The sequence below is a fragment of the Argiope bruennichi genome, chromosome 7, assembly GCF_947563725.1.
Source record: "Argiope bruennichi chromosome 7, qqArgBrue1.1, whole genome shotgun sequence".
Classification (NCBI taxonomy): domain Eukaryota; kingdom Metazoa; phylum Arthropoda; class Arachnida; order Araneae; family Araneidae; genus Argiope; species Argiope bruennichi.
In genome coordinates, this window is record NC_079157.1 from 74,820,199 (window position 1) to 74,843,552 (window position 23,354).

The 23,354-nt window shown below is 30.0% G+C and overlaps 1 protein-coding gene across 1 annotated transcript in view; it reads left to right on the forward strand.

Annotated features, from left to right (window-relative positions):
* Positions 1-497: 497 nt before the first annotated feature.
* Positions 498-23,354, forward strand: part of LOC129975246 (rho GTPase-activating protein 18-like) — a 329,739-nt gene continuing 306,882 nt past the window's right edge. The window contains exon 1 of the mRNA XM_056088284.1: positions 498-686. The gene's annotated coding sequence lies outside the window, so the exon portion shown is untranslated. The remainder of the gene's footprint in view (positions 687-23,354) is intronic.

The following is a 23,354-nucleotide window of genomic DNA, read 5'->3' on the forward strand; positions in this document are numbered from 1 at the left end:
AAAATGATAATATCAATTATTGATTATTAATAATTTAAAAATAGCAATTTCAATAACCGACTATGCGTTTTTAAGGAATAAAGAGCATACATATTCTTGAATTTTTTAATTTCACATTAAATATTCGAAGCAAATGACTAACAAGTGTAATCAATTTTTTTAAAGAAAACTTTCCTAGCTTTTTTAAATTTACCAAATTGTTAGTCCGTGATTTTTATTTTAATTAGATTTAATTTTTTTCTGAATTAATGAAATCTGCTTTGTAATTTATATTATTGTCATTATTCTTTTTATAAAGCTTTATTATTATATAAATTTTTCCTGAAATTTTCTTACATTATTTTAAATAAAAGAAATCATGCACATAAAAAAGTAGCGAAGTTCTTGTTTCAGAATTGTCAACTAGATGGCGCGTTTCAAAAGCGCATGTACCTGAGATTACGAATCGGAATCGCCTCTAAAATGTTATTCGGTATCAAGTCTTTTCTTCACTGTTAGTCAGCTGCGTGTTCCAACCATACCTGCATGTTTTGTGTTGACGCGGTTCTTCAAAACACACGTTGCGATAATCTACCGATAGGTGCAAGATAAAATTAAGTGGATACATTTTTTCTGACCCGGCGTTTTCCAATTTTGGATATAAACATGGATTAAAATACACGGAATGATACAGATTTTTAGACAAGGTTAGTGTCCTTACTTTTATTTTTTATACACTTTTTTTTTATACTTTCGAAAAGAGAGAAACATTTTTGCACTTTTTTTTCTTTTGATAGTGCTGGTTTCGTCAAGGTCGCTCAATGTGTTCGTCTGCTCCTCTTTAGATTTCGGATTTAAACTTCGTTAAAATATATCGTTTGGCACAGTCGAGATGGGTTTGTTTACAAATAGTCTGTCGGATAATTTTGTTAGTGGTGATCATAAAATTTACAAGTTTTGTTTTTGCCTTTTCTATAAAAAGAATCAAGAACTACTTTATTTTAAAAATAAATAATAAATTTGTCATTGTAAAAGTACATTTGTTCAACATAATGTTTGACAATGTGTGTTTTGAATTTGATGGTTGTTATGTTCGTTTCAAAATTAAAACTTTCAAGAAATATTTATCGAAATTCGCAGATTGTGTTATGCAATTGCCGTGTTAAAAAATGCAAGGCTATACAAAATTGCATGAATATAACAATATTTACAAATAAAGTCAAAATCAAAGTCTCAAATTATGAAAAATTATGAGAAGTAAATTTATAATGGACAAAAAGAACATCAGAAATATAAAAAAAGTAGAAAACTAATACAATTATAAAAAAATTAGCCGTTTTTTTTTTTAAGTGCATTTACATCTCAAATGCAAAATAGTTGACATTCATTAAATATTTTTAAATTTGATCGATAATTTGTTTTGAAGCCATATTCTTCTACCAAAGTAAATATATAACTTCATAAATTAATTATTTATTTTGATCATCATATTCAAAGAGTTTAAATATAAAGTTAAGTATTGCATTTATTTATTCAAGATATGGCATCCATTCTATATGAAGTATCATACATATTTTTATCGAATATAACTTTTGAAAAATATCATGAAATTTTTTTTCTTGAAGCAATTTAAAAGTAACGATAATAGTCCGTTACGTCTTCCAATAGGTTTAGTAGTTGATAAACATGTGGGATTCTTACCTTCAATTTATAATTCTATTAATATTTCAAAATAAAACAAAAAAGTGATATTCTTTTTATATAAAACATATTTTGACTATTAAAACAAAGTTTTTAGTTTTTGAAATAATTTCATTATTTTAGAATTCCTAAGTTTTTATCAATATTTTGTTTTTATTAATTACCTATTCCTATTTTGAAGTATATAATTTTAATCTGTCAGTTGTATGTAATTTATTAATGAAATATTTATGACTATTGTATTATTTTTATATTAACTGAATGGATGTTTACTGATTTTGTTTTTAGTAATTGATATATTTTGTTGTCTTTTCCCCCCCTATTTCCATGTTCAGTAAGATGCATGCTATACAGATTCAGAATTGTTGTACATGTATATTTAAGAAATTTATTCCTCTGAAATTGTTTTAAACTTCTTTAAAAATGCGACAGGATCAGTCAGCTTAATTGTAAAGAAAAGTTGGAATTTATATAAGATTAAAAATTTAGAACTTATGTTTTTGAACAATATTATTATATTTTAAACGATATAATTGGCTCACTTTCTTGAAGGATTAAACAAAACTTTCGGACCTAGTTAGTTCTATTTGAGAAATCAACAGATGTAGTTCACCGTGTGGCGCGAATTTAAAATTAGTGGAAAATGTATGCATGTGGTTGCCGGTTTGGTAACTGTGTCTTTTGAGTTTGAACTCGAAAAATAGCCATTTTTGCAAATTATATTTTCATGATTTTTAGGGTGCGATAAGACCTCTAGATTTTTTAAAAATCAATCTTGATTGAAACTTCTTTTCCTCGTAATTTTCTTTGGGCCATAAAGTATTTGCTCAAAGTTATAGAACAATTTATCATTTGTTAATGTATATATAATTAAAAAATAAATATGCAAACGAGACATTAAAAAGAGAAAAATTAAATTAAAAAAAGGTTATTTAACAAATTTTAATCAATATATTTATCATAAGACTATTTTGTGGTAATTTTTATTGCTAATTTTTTCTTAAAGATTAAAATCTGACCTCTTCATGGATACTGGTACCCATGTGATGTTTAGTTTTTTTTTTTTCATGATATCAAAATTATTCTTAGTGAAAAAATTAGAAATCGGTTGGATGAAAATTTAGAAAAATAAAATCAACTTTTTCCTGCATCTCTGAGTTGTTGCCAATATAAAATAAAAATAATATAATCAATAATGTAATAGAATAAATAAATTGCATTATTGGTATAAAAATTTGTTCTTTAAGAGGTTTAGAAATTTCAGTAATTTTATTAAACGTAAGAAAGATAAAAAATTTACAATTTTGTTACACAGTGACTGCGATATAGTTCAAGAATATATTCGTGGTTAAAAAACCATGGACTAAATGATGAACCTTCGTTCAAATATTATTGCATTTATTTTATTGAATAAAATATACTTATAAAAAAGCATCATAGTGTTTATAAATCTCAGGGCTGCCGTGGTAAGTTAGGTCTTGGCTACTGAGCCTTTAGGTAAGATTCGAAACCCATTTCTACTTAAGAATCCTTATGAATGAAAGTTTGAGGTACGCGAAATTTATTGGATGTCAAATCTCCTCTTCGGTTTGGTGCAGAAGTTTGGGAGAATGGTGCTTGCTCATGCGTCTTCGTCATGACATTACAATTCCAAATTACGAAAAATGTCCTTCCATTGGCATAGTGCAGAAATATTTAGAAGGGAGTGCCAGCTCAGGTGTCGTCTTCGTCATCTGACCGCGGTTCAAAATTTCGAATTTCGCCCCAAAATAGTCCTAGTGTTGCTTTAAAACGGAACGTTGATATAACGAAACTAAACCCAACCAATCCAAATTACGAAGTATATCCCAAAGTAATCCTCTGGTTGTTTTAGAAATAGGACGTAAATATAACGAAATTGCTTTCAAATGGTGGTAGGGTTCTTTACATTTAAATATTAGACATCCAAACTTTCGAGTACTGTGTGGAAAAAATTCAAAGGAAATATGTTTTAGAATTTTAACTAACACGAATAAATTTGAAATAAAAAATAAATTTTCGCACAAAATGTTTATCTAACACCAAGTGTGATGAAAAACGTTTGAAAGAAAATTGAAGTTGCACAACATTTTAAAAAACGTGCTGTTAGCTTATTATCTGCTCGAAGTACCTATAGATAAGTTGTTAGACATGCAGGAATCTAAACTCGACACAATTTGCTCCTTATTTCTTTGTTATGTTTTTGTCTGAAATTTCTAATTTGTATAAAATCAAAACTGTTTTTTTTTTCTAAAATTGTCAGCGCCTTTTAATATTTAAACTTAAATTACTTTCTATATTTAATCAAGTTTACGCAATTAATTTTTATTAAATAAATTTAAAAGTCTCATTTTCCTGCAGCTTCTTCATCTAGCAATAGATGCATTGTATTATATACTTGCTGATTCCACAATGGGTTTTTTTTTTTTTTTTTGTCACTTTAAGGATTATATGTTTGATTGTAAATCATTTTTTCATCAATCAGGAATCCATATATGAACATTAATATCACTGTTTCAATTCTAATACAATTAGAAAATTCATTGACTTTTGTAGTAGAAAGAGAATCCAGGGTGTAATTTCAATATGGTTTTTTTCGCGGCGTATTTTATTCTATATCATATCTATAACCAAGCACATGTCATGTTTTTTGAAACGTAGTACAATTTGAATTTTACTTCAAGCTTTTTATATTATAGCAGATGTAAGATAAACATTTCGCATTAGAAATGAATGAATTCTACCGTATTGGTTATGATTCTGAAATACATGACTCTGCTTCGACTTTTTGATATACAATATTCGAAAGTTTGGATGATTAATATTTAGGTATTCAGGACTGTACCGCAATTTATATACAATTTAGTCAGATTTGTGCTCCATTTCTTGGACAATAAGAGGGTTTTGGGACGGACTTCGTAATTGGAACTGTAGTCAGATGACGAGGATATCGCCCGAGTAATAGACATTCTCTCCATGCTTCCTCGCGTCATCAGGAGAAGGATATTTTATTTCAGATGGATTTAAACATCAACTGAAAAGTTGAATCTAAAAATACTTTTATAATTCATGCTTTATTTTCCCATTCTTCTAACCTTCTGCACTTCATAAATGTTTTTGATTTCAAATAATTTTAGCACTTAAATATCAACATTCTTTAACAATGCCATTTCAATTCTGATCAAAGTAGAGAATCTCGATTTCAATGTAACAGAAAATGTGGATTCCCGAGATGTGTGTATATATATATATATATATATATATATATATATATAAGATAAGATAAAAATTAGGATTTAATTTTGATTTAGATATATCATTACACAAACATATATATATATGTTTGTGTGTTTGTGTATATATCTAAATCTAAATTAAATTCTAATTTTTATCTTAATTTAACCTTATTAACTTAGTTCTAAAATGTTCACATTTCCTAATCCAATTCCACCTTTTTTACTTAAAGTTTCAAAGTGTTCTCTCTTCTCGGTCACGAACTTGCTTAATTTTTTTTACATTATATATATACATAATATTATAATGATCCCATGATTTGTTCTGTAAATGATCGTATAGTTCGTCTTTATAGTATTTATTTTCCCCGGAATTAAATTCAAATATGTAATTGCGGAAAATTTTAAAAATAAATTGTTGCCATTTGCAGTTCAGATATTCAAATTGTAAAAATCTTTATGAAACTGATTATTATTTCTATTTTTTTTAATTTATTTACTCTAATTTATTTCCAGTTCTAATAAAGCCGGGATTTCAAAAACCAAGATTATTGGTTGCAATAAATAACATTAGTGAAGAATTATTTGAGATTGGTTGTGATTATTATCTGAAAGTGGAGATGAACTGGAGAATTTTTTTGAGTGACCACAAAATCGATAGCGAATATGAAATATTTATTAAAATATTCCTCAATTTATCTGTATACGATGACACATAGGTATCTGCACGGTTTCCTTAATTATTCGCACTCAAACGCAAAAATATTTAAAAAAATCCGTTTGTTACAAAATCAAGACAGAAATAATGTCCAGTGAAAGCCTGGATCATTATAAATCTCGGTCTTTTATTGGTTAATGCAAAACATAACTTTTGTGATAAGCATAACGAAATATGGTTCATAATGTTCAGTTCATCCCCCCTCCCCCCCAAAAAAAAAACTCCCCCAGAAAATTATAAATTAACGCTTGCATTGTCGCTATCAGCTCCATAGATCTTATTTCAATGGTTTGTGATCGTTAACTAGTAGTAACTAGTAAATTCCCGAAGGAATGACAAATATTTCAAAGAAATGCCCAAGTTTACAATAGATCCTAAATCTTTGTTTTCGAGAACTAATTCCTAACAAATTATTCAATGAATCTCGAGTTTTTAATTATCATAGATTCTATTCTTCTCACTTTCCCCTTTCAATTCAACATTTTAAAAATTAAGTAGTTGATTAATTTGTATATATGTTACAGTCAAAGTGAATAATCGGTAATTATTATTACTATCCGATCCTTATTAATAGTAACTAAACCGGTTAGTATTAATAATAATCGATTATTCACTTTGACCGTAACATATACACCCTGCAAGCTTCTATTGCATCTTTTTTTAAATTTTGTATTGTTTTGAGATGTAACATTATGTTTGTAAAGTTTTGTAATTTTTACTTTTTGCTACGCGAATATACTTAATAAATTCTTATTTATTTTTTAAATTTATCCAAGCCTCTCTGTATGTATGAGATAATAATAAAAAATAAGAGACCCCTCCCTAGAGATGACTCCGATTGGTGGATGCATTTGTCTCATCTTTCTTGTCGTACTCGCACCTTCTGGAAGGGGGAAAAAAAATCTTGATGATTTTGAAGCAACTAAGTTCAATAATTTCAATAGCCAGTATTAGTAAAAATAATTTATTTTAAGCAAAGAAATAGGATTTGAAGCTTTGTTCAAAATTTCTATATTCTTGAAAGCTTGGCAGGTTTAATTATCATACTTTGTTGGTTAAATCGATGTCATGGGAGATACCGATTGTAGAATGAATCTCCAATTTTCGGCGTTATTAAATAGCGTAAAAAATAGCTGAAGTTATGGTATACAATAAGCAGATGTTAATAAGTTATGGTATACAATAAGCAGATGTTAATAAGTTATGGTATACAATAAGCAGATGTTAATAAGTTATGGTATACAATAAGCAGATGTTAATAAGTTATGGTATACAATAAGCAGATGTTAATAAGTTATGGTATACTCACTTGTTATGGTATACAATAAGCAGATGTCTTCATTAGTTATAAGTAGATGTCTTCACTAGTCGTGCAATACAATAAGCGGATGTCTTCACTAGTCGTGCAATACAATAAGCGGATATCTTCACTAGTCGTGCAATACAATAAGCGGATATCTTCACTAGTCGTGCAATACAATAAGCGGATATCTTCATTAGTCGTGCAATGCAATAAGCGGATATCTTCACTAGTCGTGCAATGCAATAAGCGGATATCTTCACTAGACGTGCAATGCAATAAGCGGATATCTTCACTAGTCGTGCAATGCAATAAGCGGATATCTTCACTAGTCGTGCAATGCAATAAGCGGATATCTTCACTAGTCGTGCAATGCAATAAGCGGATATCTTCACTAGTCGTGCAATGCAATAAGCGGATATCTTCACTAGTCGTGCAATAAAATAAACGAATATCTTCACTAGTCATGCAATAAACTAAGAGGATGTCTTCACTAGTCATGCTATACAATAAGCGGATGTCTCAGAAGTCATGGGCTTTCATGATATGGTTATTCGCCTCAGCCATAGTTTATTCCATAAATGATTTAATTTCATGTAATTATAATTCTATAACTTGTCAACTAAATACTTTTTTAAATCGACGAGTACATTCTTGCATACTCTGATTAAGATGCTATCCCACTCTTCCCGCATAAAATTGTAGACATAGGGCAAGGCCGTGAGGGTATTAATGGTTATATTTATTCAGCATATGAGAGTTGCATGCTTCATATTACAGTAAAGAAAAACGGTTTTTATGCATTAATTGCTTGGCATTGATGAACAATAGTTATGAAATATAAGTCTTCGACTTGAATCTAGAGTAGGATATTAGACGATTGGATATTTCTTTCCAGCGGTTAATACACAAGTACCAGAAAATCGCAGTATGTATTTTGGATCCTTTATTCCCAATGGATTGATATCAACATTTGACAAAGAACTACAATCGTAGTCACAAGATCACATGCGGGTCGAGGTGGCCTGGTGGTAAAGTCTTGGCTTTGAAACCAGAGGTTTCAGGTTCGAGACCCGATTCCACCGAAGATCTGTATTGTAAGCGGGTTTGGTGCACGTTAAATCCGTTGAGGCCAAACCTCATCCCAGTGGTGTGGTGTGGAAGCTTGGAGGGGGGAGCTGTCAGCTCAAGCGTCGTCCTCGTCATGTATAACTAAAAAAAAAATAATAAATAAACAAACAATATCACTTGCCAAAGTTTCATTTAAGTTGATACTTGTTTGAATTATCGCTCTTAACTGCATGCAAAAGTGCAGAACCCCTTGACGGATTTTATTCTAACTTTGAGGCACATCTATACCTTAGATAATAAATCTAAGTACCAAATTTTATCCATCTAGTTGTCTTCATTTTGTATTTATCGTATTAAGCTTTATTTGGACAGCTAGATGCATAGATTTCTTGTAAATGGATTTCTTCAAAAGTTGGTAGAAATTTAACAATGTAGTGTTAAAATCATATACCAAATTTCATCCAATTAGCTGAAAGCGTTTTGTGATTTATTGTGTTTCCAGACAGACATTCTTCAAAATCTCGAGCTCATATATTTTGACCATTACAATACTTCGTAAACGAGGAAGTAAAAATGTGTGCATTTACCTCAACAAATGTGTGCACATTGTCGCAACAAATTATTTTACAAACTTTTCTTAATTATTGTAATAAGTGCTATGGGATTATGCATGAAATCCATAATCTGTAATACTATAATAGTTGAGAATCCTCAATAAAATGATTTCTAAAGTTTTACCGAGAAGAAACTCATGAGAAGGAAATCAAATATACAAATATGCTGACATTAAAAATAGATTGAATTTTTTTCCGTTGATATGGATTAATAATGAACACGCATACTCATAAACTAAGAAACTTTATGACTCATCTCAAAAACCAAATTTCTTGGGTGACGTATATAGATGTGTCATCAAACATGGCATTCGTGGAACTGAACACAATTTATTGCGTGCCAGTTGCTGTCATCTCTCTTATTAATACTGGAAAAACAAACATATATATGCATGCGTCAATGAATGGTCCTTTCACTTTTCAAGGTTTTATTTTCTAGCATTGCATTGCAATTGTGTAAAAAAAAAAAAAAAAATCGAATTTGAGATTTTGACGAATCTTAACGTTTTAGACCTCTGAGTACGAAAAGAACATTTTTGGAAAATATTGGTGGATCCTAGCACAGCCCACCTCTTGGAGTCTTTTTGAATTCTCGCCAAACGAGTGGCGAGAATTCAAATTCAAAAAATCAATTCAAATTCTAGACGGAATTCAAAAAATCCGTCTAGGTTGCCAATGTGGCAACCTAGACGGATTTTTTAAATTTATTTTTTATTTCTTATTTTATTTATTTTATTTTTATTCTTATTTTATTTAATTTATTATTTCATTTTTTATTATTTATTTTATTTTATTTTTACTTATTTATTTATTTTATTTCTTTTTTATTTTATTTATTATTATTATTTCTGGCCTTCAAGTATCGTTTTTTAATTGAAAAATAATAACAAATATTCAATTAGTAGTCAACTTGGCGAGATTTCAAATAAGTCGCCAAGAGGTGGGTCCATCTAGGATTTTACCGAAAATATCTGTCTGACAAAGATAGCTGAAAAACGCTTCAAGGGAAATGGATGAAATTTGGCGAATAATCTTTAAATCAAGCTTGTAGATTAGAATGACATTTTGAGAAAAATCCGTTCATAATAAGTCCGTCTGTACGGCTGTTCGAATATAGGTTAACAAAGTAACTCCAAAACGAAGAGAGTTAGATTTGCTACACAGATTTTAACTTCTGTTATGTAGACACCTATCAAAGTTTGAGCCAAATCCAACTAAGAGTAAACCGTCTGTCTGTCTGTACCTTCAGAAATTTGTAAACGAAATAATACAAAAACGCAATGAATTACATATTGGTAATAATTTGGTATCTAATTTTGTAAATACAACTTCAGTTCTGTGTCAAATTTTTGTTTCAATCGGTTTGAAAAAACACGTCTAAAACAAAAATTCGTTTTTCGAATACATAATCGCCAAAAAAATTCGCCAAGGATGATACGACACATTCAATAAAACTATTAAATTCACGCCAAAGGCAACATCTACAATGTAGACAACTGCCAAATTTTGAGCCAAATCCAATAATGGGTTGATTGTCTGTCGATCTGTATTTTGAGAAACCTGTAAGTGCGACAATTCAAAAATGCAATGACTTAAATATATGAAATTTGGTATAGGATTTTGGGACTATAAGTGCAGTTTTGTGTCAAATCTTTATTTCAATCGGCTGAGGAAATGTCTAAAGCACAAACTAAATTTTCGGATACTGTCAACGACATGCCAGGATTTAATCGCCAAATAATCGCCAAGGATGATACGATATATTCATTGGAAATTTTAAATTCATCCAAAGGTTAATATTTCTAATTATTGTACACCAATGCCATGCATGGCATTATATGGCATAACGCCTTTATTAGAGTGTATGTGGGAAAGTTTAGGGGAGACCATTCTTGTTTTTTTTTAAATAAAAATATATATCTAATTAAATTTTTTTTAAACTAAATCTAATTTCAGTTTGCTGGATTTTCTAGTTTCTTGGTAGGCAAGTAATGAACGATAACAATTTTTATATTCTTTTTTTTCTGTTCTTTACCCACTGTTTTAATAATAATAATTTATCTTGTAGAAAGAATTTGGAACTGTCACTGCACTGGAATTGTGGAAAGTTTCAAATTCCATTAGACTTTTATTTTAAATTTCCTGGTTTTTTCAAAATAGCAACTTTTTTAATCTTTTCTCATCCATTTGTTTTCGAAGTTAATGATCCAAAAGTACTTGGTTTTCATTTTCTCTCGGAGAATGATTTATGCTTGAGGAAACATTTCTTAAAGTATAGTAAAAGAATTCACAGCAATTCATTTTGGTGTCGTAAAATTAAACTTAAAACCTTTAAGTTTTAAAAAGCTATTATTCAGTTTCATCCGGAAATAATAGTTGTTTTAATTTTGCAATGAATGAACCGTCGAAAGCTTTATAAGAAAGTTTTTGAAAATGAATTTCTTTTCCTCATAAAATCTTAAAATTTAACTAATTTTAGAGGAAATATTTAAAAGAAATTAATTTTGGCAATTATATAGATTATATATAACGCATATATATAAACTCCAAAATTATAAAAAAACATATTAATTTTAATTTTTGAAAATAAGAAATTAGAAAAAAAAAAAAAAAGAAATATTTGAAATGTTCTGAAACTTAGATATTTTTCTCCAAGTTCCGCCCCTTTCTGCAAACATATAATTTACTTGATTTCTTCTTTTTTTGCAATTAATTTTAAATAAATTGAAATGTGCTTTTTCTAAAAAGAAATAAGTACTAAATAATAAGTCATTTATTTTCAGGGTTTGAGTTTAAATAAGAAAAGAAATTAATTCATCTTCTAGTGGCAGTCATGAAATAATAATTTTGTTTGTTTGAAAATAAGTCAGTCTATCACTAAATAGTAGTCATAAACTTGTATCAAATAGTAGTCATAAACTTGTATCAAATAGTAGTCATAAACTTGTATCAAATAGTAGTCATAAACTTGTATCAAATAGTAGTCATAAACTTGTATCAAATAGTAGTCATAAACTTGTATCAAATAGTAGTCATAAACTTATATCAAATAGTAGTCATAAACTTGATTAAATTTTTATCATATAGGTCCATTAAATATATTGGAAAGTGTTACTTCAGTCATAATGAATACTCATTTAGTTTTTCAAATAAAAATCGAGTATTTCTGTAAAATTCAAGGTACAGATAAGTTATTATATACGTTTGTTAATGTTACATTTGTTTTACCCAACTAGAACGCAAACTGTTATAAAATATAATATTTTGTCATTAATTCTTTGGTTTGCTAAAAAATTTTCATGTATATTAAATTGCAAGATAATACTTGGTTTTTAAATAAGTAAATTAACTTTAATTTTAACACACGGGTTATTTTTCCCGGATCAAGATAGTTTTAGTAATATTAATTGTTCATTTAATCCTTGATTACTATAGCAAATGGATTTCCTGAAAAAAAAACTGTATTTAAATAATGTAATTCCAACCCACTCCTTTTATAAATTCGAATGGGATTTTAATATAACTAAATTAAATTTAAAGCCGTAAACCACGGTTAAAAATTAAAAGGTTCATTGCAAATTATATTTTGTAGTTTCAAAATAAGCCCTTAATATAACCGAAACGATGCAATTATAACATCGTTAAATCGTATTTAAATGTACTTACCAAATATCCGATGCTCAAACTTGCGTTTTTAACAAATATTTCTAATTCTTAAGTCAAATAACTGACCAATAACTAATGTTTAGACCAACTTCGAATGCTTAATGCCTACAAATATTACTGTTGCCAGTATTCGATAAAAAAAAATTCTTCTATTTACAAATAAACTGAAATATATAATCATCAATCCTAATTAAATTGTTTTCAGAAATCGAAACGAAAAAAAAAAAAAAAATACTTCATCAAATGAAAGAAAATTAAAACTCTCAATAACAATAAAAAACAATCGTTTGGTTAAGTGTGAGAAAAATTCCGAGTTTTTTTTTGTACTTCTGGGTGGTGGTCGATATCCAAGCTAAGTTCAATGTCTTTTTTATCCTTTTCGGGCTTCATTACCGAACGTGTATTGTTCCATCTATCTGTTCGTGAGAAAAGTTGCGCAATACGAAGGTATTTGAAAAACAAATGGATTCGACCCTTTTATGATTGGAAGTTCTGATTTACGAGAAAAGTTTTTTACAAGCTTTTGACGAGGAGGAATACTGTAATTCGTTTTTGATATAGCTTTTATTTCCTGGTTGGTTAAGGTCAACAGTTTTTGACCTATCGATTTTGATTTGATATAAATTGAAGCTTTTGTTCGATTAACACATTAGTTTTAGTGTATTAACTTATTAATTAATAATATTCTTTAATCGATTAAATTATAATTCCACCATTTCTATTTGAAAATTGATTCGTTATAAGCTTAATTTAATGCAAGTCTAACTATAAGTTTGTAGTTCAACTCACGCATCTTGCTAAAAATTTTACACTAAAATTTGCATTTAAATTATTGTTATTAATTAATTTAAATGACTAAAAATTTGTGGATGCAACAACGGTGTGCTTTAGTTTCTTAAATGATTAAAAATAATTTTTTGAGGCGGAATGCAATTTTTAATACGTTAAAATAATACGAACAATTCCATTGAAGTATGATCCAGAACCTGTAAACTTTAAGGTTCCCTATCAGTCATTTTAACCAATAGGTGCTATGGTTACAGGGTTAATTTTCCAATTAGAAGTTGCATTGATAGTCGTTTTGTGAGATATTTGATTGAATTTTCAGAATTGGCTGCAATTAATTTTCGATGTTAGGATATATAAATACACAATACTTATACTTATTCACACTAATCCATGTCATTCTTGTATCTGAGATATATTATGACCTCTAGGATTGTTGAAGGTCACGGATACATTAATGTTTGCCTCCTGTGTGTGTTACGTGAGCTAGCTTGTATCTATGAGATGCACATGATATATTGGCGGTTATTTGGTATCTGTGAGATACACATGGTATATTGCCAATTTTGTATGTGAAATATATGGAGCACACTGATAATTATCTCGTGTCTATGAGACACGATTGACTTTGCGTGAAAAATTGACTTTTCGAAGTTTCAAAAGATATGATTGAAGAAGAAGCCGTGTTCTGAGAGATATGATGCGGCCATTGGAGTGTGAAAACTATCTCGACTGAAAACTTTCCTAGTGGGACGGTTGCCATAGAAACAAGGATTATGATGATTGAAAAAAGAAGTATGAAAAAAAAAATCGAAATTTATATAAGTTAAGAAAAAATAAAACATGGGTGTAAATTTAGCTGCGGTAGATTAAATTTCTCGTCTAACAATTATTCTCTGTCTGAATAAAGATTATCAAAAAATATACTATTATATATCGCAGTTGATCAAAAAGTAACTCTATTTTTAAATTTTTGAAACCAAAAACATGTGAGTAATTTGAAGTTCTTTTTTATTTTATTTAGGTAATAAATTTTCAAAAAAACATATAAAATGATAGTTTTATGGTTGTTTGGCAGGAAATATTCATGTAATATTATTGAATAATTTATGCTAGCTACATAAAATTCAGGAGGAATGAAAATTTATTATATCTCTCTATAAATAATAAATTTAAAAAATTTAAATTTAGAATTATTTTGAGCAGGAAATTAGGTGGAATCGCAAACTTAGTTCATCATATTCAAAATTTAAAACAATTTTCCACTTTTTTACGAGGTTAAATGTAGAGTAAACGAAAGAGGTAATCCATTTGCCAAATATCATTTTTAAGATTTATCTGTAATTGCAAAACGTTACTAAAAATGTTAGCGTTATATTTTCCCGAAATGTATTGTTGCGATATAATAGTTTATTGTGCAATGTAATGTAGTTAATCAATTTTGCACGACAAATTACTCGCATGCAAAAATAGTATTTGAAATCCTTGAAATGTTAATTGGTTTTTACTTGCATAATGACAATGAGAATAAATTGAAGGAGATTAAAATACAAAAATTTAAAGGAAATTCGAACCATTAGTCCGAAACGACATAACATAATGTTTAAGATTTCCTCGTCTGACTTTATTTTATTTTAAAAACTTTTCTCTCTTTTTAAAGCAGCAAAATGTATTTAATGCTGTCTCAAAGGGTGTGAATTTAAATTTAGTTGCTAAAAATAATAAAAATATTGTAAAACATACTTGAAATATTTTGAAAAACATTATTTAAAATGAGAGAAACTATATAGTAATAAAAAATTTGGTAAAATTTTAAGTTTAGAATTTTCCGATTATCACAATACTTTCGTATAAAAAAAAAAATTGGCATTCAAAATATTGAGTGAGCTTTCAAACAAGATCAGAGTTTTTATAACTATAGATAAAAATTTCGTTCTACTCGGTAGCTTTGCCGTGCTGAATTCATATGAAACCAGTAGTTGTTTTTTTAACACTATTATTTTAAAAGTAAAGCCTGTTTTTTTACCATTATCAATTTTAAAAAAAGGCCAGTAGTTGTCTTATTAACATTATCATTTTAAAAGGAAGGGCTGTTTTTTTTAACATTTTAAAAGGAAGGGCTGATTTTTTTTTAACATTATCATTTTAAAAGAAAGGGCTACTTTTTTTTTAACATTATCATTTTAAAAGGACTGCTTTTTTTAACATTATCATTTTAAAAGAAGGACTGCTTTTTTACATTATCATTTTAAAAGAAAGAACTGCTTTTTTTAACATTATCATTTTAAAAGAAAGAACTGCTTTTTTTAACATTATCATTTTAAAAGAAAGAACTGTTTTTTTTAACATTATCATTTTAAAAGAAAGAACTGTTTTTTTTAACATTATCATTTTAAAAGAAAGAACTGCTTTTTTTAACATTATCAGTTTAAAAGAAAGGCTAGTAGTTGTTTTTCAACATTATCATTACAAAAAAAGGCCTGTTTCTTTCAACATTATCATTTCAAAAGACAGGTCTGTACTTTTTTTAAGATTATTATTTTAAAAGAAAAGTTGCAAGTCCTTTATGTGACTTTGGCCGATGATTTTTTAAACTTCATCAACTCAGAAAATATTTTATTAAAAAAAATATGCATTTAAATGTAAATATTACGGGGCATTATGGGAACGAAATGCTAGTGCGTGTTTGTCACTCTTTAAAACTAAATTTGATAAGAGGAAACAATTAATACCAGGGCCCGGCTGCCACTAACATTTGTTAAACTACTGATAACGACTGGAATAAAGAAAATTTTGCTTCAATATGTTCCAAACGGTTGTTATGCCACTGTGTAGTCAAAGTAGTCTTTCGCATGTAGTACTCTATTATTAAATATATGATGAATGAATTTTTTTGTGTGAATTAAAGTTTTATCATTTTCATTTTCTCGTATACGAAGGGCCGCGGTGGCCTGGTGGTAAGGTCTCGGCTGATGAGCCGTAGGGTTTCAGGTTCGAGACCCGATTCCACCGAAGAATCGTCGTGTAAAGGGGCCTGTTGCACGTTAAATCCGTCTTGCCAAACGTCCTCCCGCTGGTGTGGCGTGGTGTGGAGAGGGGGTGGGGGTGCCAGCTCAGGTGTCGTCCTCGTCATCTGACCGCGGTTCAAAATGACGAGGTCCATCCCAAAATAGCCCTAGTGTTGCTTTAGGACGGGACGTTAATATAACTAAACCAAATTAAACCCATGTCCAAGTCCTCAACCCAACGTTCTTTACACAACCACAATTTTTTTTAGGGGAGTTGGGGAATAGTACTTTTATTAAGGGGTGTGCGAGAAAATTTTGAGGAGACCACTCCCGCTGGTTTTATTTACATAACCATAATTAATAAATAATATAGAAAGTAAATAATATGTAATAATCACAAATGTAAAAAGAAAATAATGTATGCTTGTGTATGAGATGCTTTTGATATCAAGATAAAGATACGTGATGAATTGATCTGCCCAAATTACATTGATACATAAATTACTAATCGGCCTATTAATAGATTATAAAACCACAGGCTTCGCGCATGAGTGAGCAACTGACAAGGCTTACTGCCATTGGGGGGGGGACGTGTTTGAATTTGTATGGGATAATTTTATTTCTTTGGTTTATTCAAATTCAGTAAAGTTAGTAGTTTTAAAAGCTCATTTTTTAAACAAAACTTAAATTTCTGCAAATAGATTTTCCAAAATGCATCTATTTTACTGGAAGCTATAAATGCAGGCAAGTCAAAGTCTTTTCTGAGTACAAAAAGTTATTATAAAAGAACCATTGAATTTAATGATGTAAAACTGTACTGTCTTATATGTAATGCTTTGTACTATTATCTTTATATTTGTATTGTATTTATTACTATATTTAATATTGTAATTTAATAATGACAAAAAAATAGTCGATACAAATGACGCCTTTATGCAGAAATGGTGATATTATATTCGATCGTTGTCAAAATGATGCCAATGAAGGAAGAAGTTCGATATGTTCTTGAATCTATGGATTCAAATTGGCCATTATTGACCAGTATCAATTCTGCCATTATATAAAAGCCAGTTTAAGATATTAAAACTCTCAGGGCTAGGATCATAGATGTCGTGTCTAGTGTGACGACCGAACTGTTAAACAATACTTGACAAGAATTGGAATGCCACCTTGACATACTTCGAGTTGCGAAGGGTGCTCGCGTTGAAATTTACTGTCGTAAGTAGTTTTATTAAAAACGTTATACATGTCTTTAGAATATATCGAAACAACCATTTGTCAAATTATAATAGTTTTTTTTTTCCTTATTGTAATTATTTTATGACGAGGGACAGAATTTGCTACTAATGTCATATATACCTATAAATAATTTAAAATTCTCTTTTTATTTTAGATATTATGATATTATTCATTTAAAATTTTTAGATATCATATATGTTTGTTTATATTTAAGGATTCAATTCATCCTTTGCATGCAATATTGTACTCGCATGAGATGATCGTACTTGCATGCTGTCTGATACCTAATTGTATATTATGATACGGCTTGTTTTGTAATATATCGCCTTTTGTACATGATTGATGACTTTGAAATCTGATATTTACTTTTGTGTCAAGATACCATACTAAATTTTTAGTTATGTTTTTACTTTTTAATATTCGAAGTTTGATGAATCGTTTCTGACCTCCTTGAATCTAAAAACTATATTTTTGGAACTCTGTTTGTTTGTGAAGACGATAATTCAAAAATCGCGTTGAGCTAAGCGAATGAAATTTGGTATTTAGCCTTTACTGCAAATTTGTATATATTTCTATCAAATTTTGAACGAAATCCTTTCAGAAGTTTGTTTGGCCACAAAAGGTAAAGAGCTGGATAAATAAAATTTGGTATACTCAAGTTTAGCATCTAATACACAGATTATTATCAAGTTTTGTGTCAAATATCTCGAAGGGTTGATCGTCCGTCGATTTATACTTTCGAATACGTGTAAACATAATGATTTAAATAAGTGAAATTGGATATATAATTTTGTGATTACAAACTGTGTTTCGGTCTGAAATGTTTGTTTCAATCGATCGGAAAAAAAAAGACATCCGAAATATATATTCGCATGATAGATTCAGTAAATATGCTCAATACACTCTAAAGATTAATATTTCATAACTAATGTACGGCCTTATCCAGGTTCACAATTTTATGCAGGTAGAAATAAGACCTTTATTGAAGAGTCCGCGAGAAAGTCTCGAAAAGACCACTTCCGCCGGCTCGCGTTCAAATAATAATAATAATAATAATAAAAAAACAGTTTGCTCGTCCGTTGAGAGATTTGATACAAAATTATGTACAAAAGTACAATTTTATTATTCAGAAGTGATGAAAGTCGTTTACTGAAATTCATCCATATAGCTTTTAAAGTTTCAGAATTAACGCGCTTATATACGCTTAAATAGTCCGATCAACAGATAGTGAACCTTTTCACAAATTTGGCCCAAAATTTGATTCGTGTTTACGATAGCCTAGTGATAAGATCTGAGCTTCGATGCCAGAAGATCCCAGGCTTGAAAGCCGATTCCATTATGGAACCCGATTCATGTCTTATATAACAAATCTACGTAGTGCGTGCTGTATCTGACGTCGTGGGTCAAACGGTCGCCATTTTGTGTGATGCGGAAATTTGGAGAAAGGGTGCTCGCTCAGATGTCATCTAACCGAGGTTCGAAATTGCTAGGGACATCTATAAATAGCCATTGTGTTGCTTTAAAACTGGATATTAATGTAATTAAACTAAAGTAAACCTAAATGTGATCCAAATTTGTAATTCAAGTAAAAAAGTAACATTCAAAATGTCTTCTGTCTAGCTTTTAGAGTTGTTGAAGTAAATTATTTAAATGTACAAGAACGGATTGACAAATGGACTACCAACAACACAACGGACTATGGACAGCTAAATTCGCCAAAATTTCATACATTCTACACTTTGGTGCAAAGCTACATACTTTTGTCCGTATTGCACATTCTGTTTTTGAGTTGCCTTGGTCAAGGGTGGGTGGTAGACTGTCACATTTCCAAAAATGATTTCTTCATACTCAGGAAAGGCTTTTTAGGAAGGAACTCAGGAAGGGCTCAGTTTAGTCAAAATCTCAAACCCGAATTTATCTATGGTTACATCACGGTTTCTTTGTATTCGCGAAATTAACCTCCGGAAGTTAATTTCGAAAGTAAAGTTCGGAAGTAATTCCCCGAAACTTTCCCTCAACCCCCCTAATAAGAGTGTATTCAGCCCCTCCCCCTCCCACAAAAAATTGTGGACCTTGAACCTATTCTGAGCCATGCATGGACGTTTTGTGCTACTTAGTATAGTAATTAAAAAAAAACCATATGTATATGCTGGATGTGTTTTTTTTTTGATCGATTGACATTAAAATTTGATACAGAATTACAATTTCAGTAAATAATTACATCTCAATTTTCACTTATTTAAGTCATCAAGGTTTGGAGTTATCGCATTAATATGCGGGTGAAAGTACAGATGGCAGACCATCATCTTATTGGCAGATTTGGTTCAAAATTTGATACAGATACAAATTTAAGTGGCAAAAACGATTTCATAAATCTTTCCGGTCCAGCCTTTTATGCTATGTACTTATCATCTTTAATTACACTTGGACAACCAGACAAACCTCCTGTGAATGAATTTTATCCAAAACTCAACGGAAAAAAGATTTAAAATTTGATTAAAAAGACTTCATATAAAATTTCATTTGTCTAGCTCAAGGCGTCTTTGGGTGATAGGATTATAGAGACAGAGCGGGCATAGTTCCAAACATGTGTTCTTCAGACTCAAATCTGAAGCAATAAGATACATCAAAATTTAGAGATTAATTAATTTTTTTTTTTGCCGATTACAATACTTTCTATACCTCATAGACGATAAATCAAAAAATTATTCACCTTTTAATTCATCAACAGCCAGAAATAAAAACACACTTTTCAATGTCTTTCCCAATCAATCTAGCTTAAAATCATATATCAATCAGATCGAAAAACAAAAACTTTGACAAATCCAAAACTTCTGGACCATATCTCTAAAATTAACCCTCCTCTATGTTTCCAAGAAACAGCCTCCATCAATCAGGAAGGGTTCGAAACTTTTATTTTTCCGTATCTCTAGGCTGTGACAAAACCCACGAATATCTCCAAAGATAATGAGGGAGCCCGCCTCCGTGACGAAGATGGGACTCCTTAGAGGGTGTACCAGACCATACATCCCTTCGCCGTCTGTCAAGGGGCTGTCTTCTGGGGGATGTAATGGCGTTTTGCTGATGGAGCTTGAAGCGAGGATCCGTTGACGGGCCGTGAAACGCTTTATTGGCAGAACCACTTTTGCTTCGATACGCTTTGGCACACTCTTGAAAATAAACGAAATGGACCTTGTGAAAGTTATATAGCCATAATGACATTCATTGATTATGGAAAAGGTTTCTTGAGAAATCTATAATTGAAAGTCTATAATATTTCTGTTTTATAATTGTAGATTGTTTTTATTACCTTATAACTTTAGCGTATTCTTGTATATATGTAATGATATTTTAAACTCTTAATTTAATCCAAATTAATTTCCAAAACTTTACCTTAATTTAGCCTTCCTAACTTCATTCTAAAATATTCTCTTATTTCGTGATCCAATTCCACTTTCAGTTTAATTAATCCCTTTGTAAAAATAATGCGCCATCAAGAACTACGTTTCCCATGAGAGTGATACTTCGGTACCCTTGAACAGGTGTCAAAGGTCATTCCCTCGGCGCGTGGCCGGAAATCCTATGTTATATAAGGCAAGTCATCATCTGTTCGTCCCTTTTTTCCCTTTTCTTACTTCTGTGTGTGCCGCGCTGCGTTTATAATCATGCCTGCCACTCGGAATAGAATAAAACGTAATTAAAAATACCAAGTCTCTTCACTGTTTCGAACCTGCATTCTACTTCAATCAAAATATGTTACATATATATATAAATTTATTTATTTCTTGTATCTCGGAAGCGGCTCTAACGATTTGGATCAAATTTTATATTTAGTTTAGATTTTACTTTTTATGTTTATCTATATAGGTGTCTTTCTTGAAAAACACGTGATTTTACTCACATAAACACAGACAAAAAATTATAAAGTTTTTTTTATAACTATTGGAATAAGTATATTCAACTTCCACTTCCTAGTATGGGTAGCGCAGTATGGGGTTCAGAACAATATGAATGACGCGTATGTTGAGGGTCCTCGGTTCGAGTCGCAATTTTTGCTTTATTTTCTACTTATGTATTTATATTTACATTTTTGCTCTTTAGCCTTATCTGTATAAATGTCTTTCCTTAAAAAACACGATTTTACATACGCACAAAAAAAAAATTATAGTTAACTATTAGAGCCTTTTTCTATCTGCTCTCATGCTAACAATATCATGTAGCGCCATCTCGGACCCGATTTCACCATGATAAAAACTGAGCGTAAATTCAAAAATATAAGTAATGACAGATAAACTGTAAAATGAAAATTGTAATACAGCAGATTGTTTTGAATAACATGTTAAACTAAGTGCATTCATGATTTTGTTTAATTCATATGTAGATAAGATTGAAAAATATTCGTATGTAATCAGTATGTGATTCGTATCTAAATATTTTCTCCGAAAAAACAAGATTTTACCGGAAAAGAAAAGGAAACTTCCTGAAAGTGGCTTAAGTACTGCTCTGGATATATGAATTTTTCACTCCCAGTCGTCATCAACAGTTTAACAAAACAGGTACACGACATTATTAATTCATTTTCTCTTGATGTTCCTCTTTAAAAAAACCAGCGTAAGTGGTCACTCCGTAACTTTAAAACATATTCTCTAATAAAGGTGTTATACAGGAGAACGCCTTGCGTGGCATTGGCATACAATAGCAGACCTGCCAAGTACTTCGATTTAATCGGAGTTTCTCCGATTTTTATCAGTTTACTCCGGTAATCCGAAAATTATCAGAAAACTCCGATTTTTTAAAGTTTGACGGTTTTATTTTTGTATTTCCCACTCTCCCTATGTAATTTGAATAATCTGCTTGCCAAATGCATTTTTTTTTTAAATACTACTTTCGGTTTTGAAAAATTATCATTTCCGATACTGAATGCGGTTTGCTTTTCGTCAGTCGCTAGACTTGCGCTTAGAACACGGGCGCGCTCTCAATGCGGAGAAAAAATATTTTATATATATTTCTATAAAAATATTTTTAGCATGATTTGGAAATCTCAATAAAAAGGTAAGTGTTTGTAATATTAATCAAAATTGAAATGTTTAGAAATTTATTAACTACATGTAATAATACATAGTAAGAAAATTACAGCTAAAGAACCAGTTTTTATATTTAAGAAGTAAAGTTATCTATCTGTGTACTTCATATATAAAATAATTTTAATTTGTTTATTGCTGTTGTTTATTTAAACATTCTTTGAGTTTCATTGCTTTAAAGAAATCTGTCAAAACTGTGAAAATAAGGGAGTACATGGGAATAACTGGTGAAAATTTGGTATCGTAGATTTGCTCCTATTTTTTCTTGTTTGCTCCTATTTTTCTAGTCCTGTGCTCCTAAATTTTTTTATGTGGGGCAGCTCTGCAATAGTTACGAAATATTAAACTTTGGCGTGAATTTAGCATTTTTTACTGTCATCCTTTGCGAGTTATTCGGCTATTAGGCCTTGGCATACGATTAATAGCATCCGAAAATCGAATCTGTGTTTTAGATGCGTTTTTCCAATTGATTGAAACAAAATTTAACACAGAACTACACTTGTAATCATAATATCATACGCCAAATGTGATACATTTAAATCATTGCGTCTTTGAGATACCGCGTTTATGTTTCTGAAAGTACAGGCGGGCAGACGGTCAGCTCCGAGATGGATTTGTCTCAAAATTTAACAGGTGTCTACACTATAGATGTTAAATTTGTGTACCGAATTTTATCCATTTAGCTGTCTTCATTTTGTAGTTATCGTGGTAATGCATATTCGAACAGACAGACGGACAGACAACTTCCTCTGAACGGATTTTGTTCACAACTTGATAGAAATTTGAAAATTTGGTGTAAATAACTTATACTAATTTTTTTTTTCGTCTAACTCAAAACGTTTTTGAGTTATCTTTGGCACAGACAGAAAAACGGACATTTTCCAAAAATGTATTTTTCGAACGCGGGAAGTTCTAAAACGTTAAAATTAATCAAAATCTA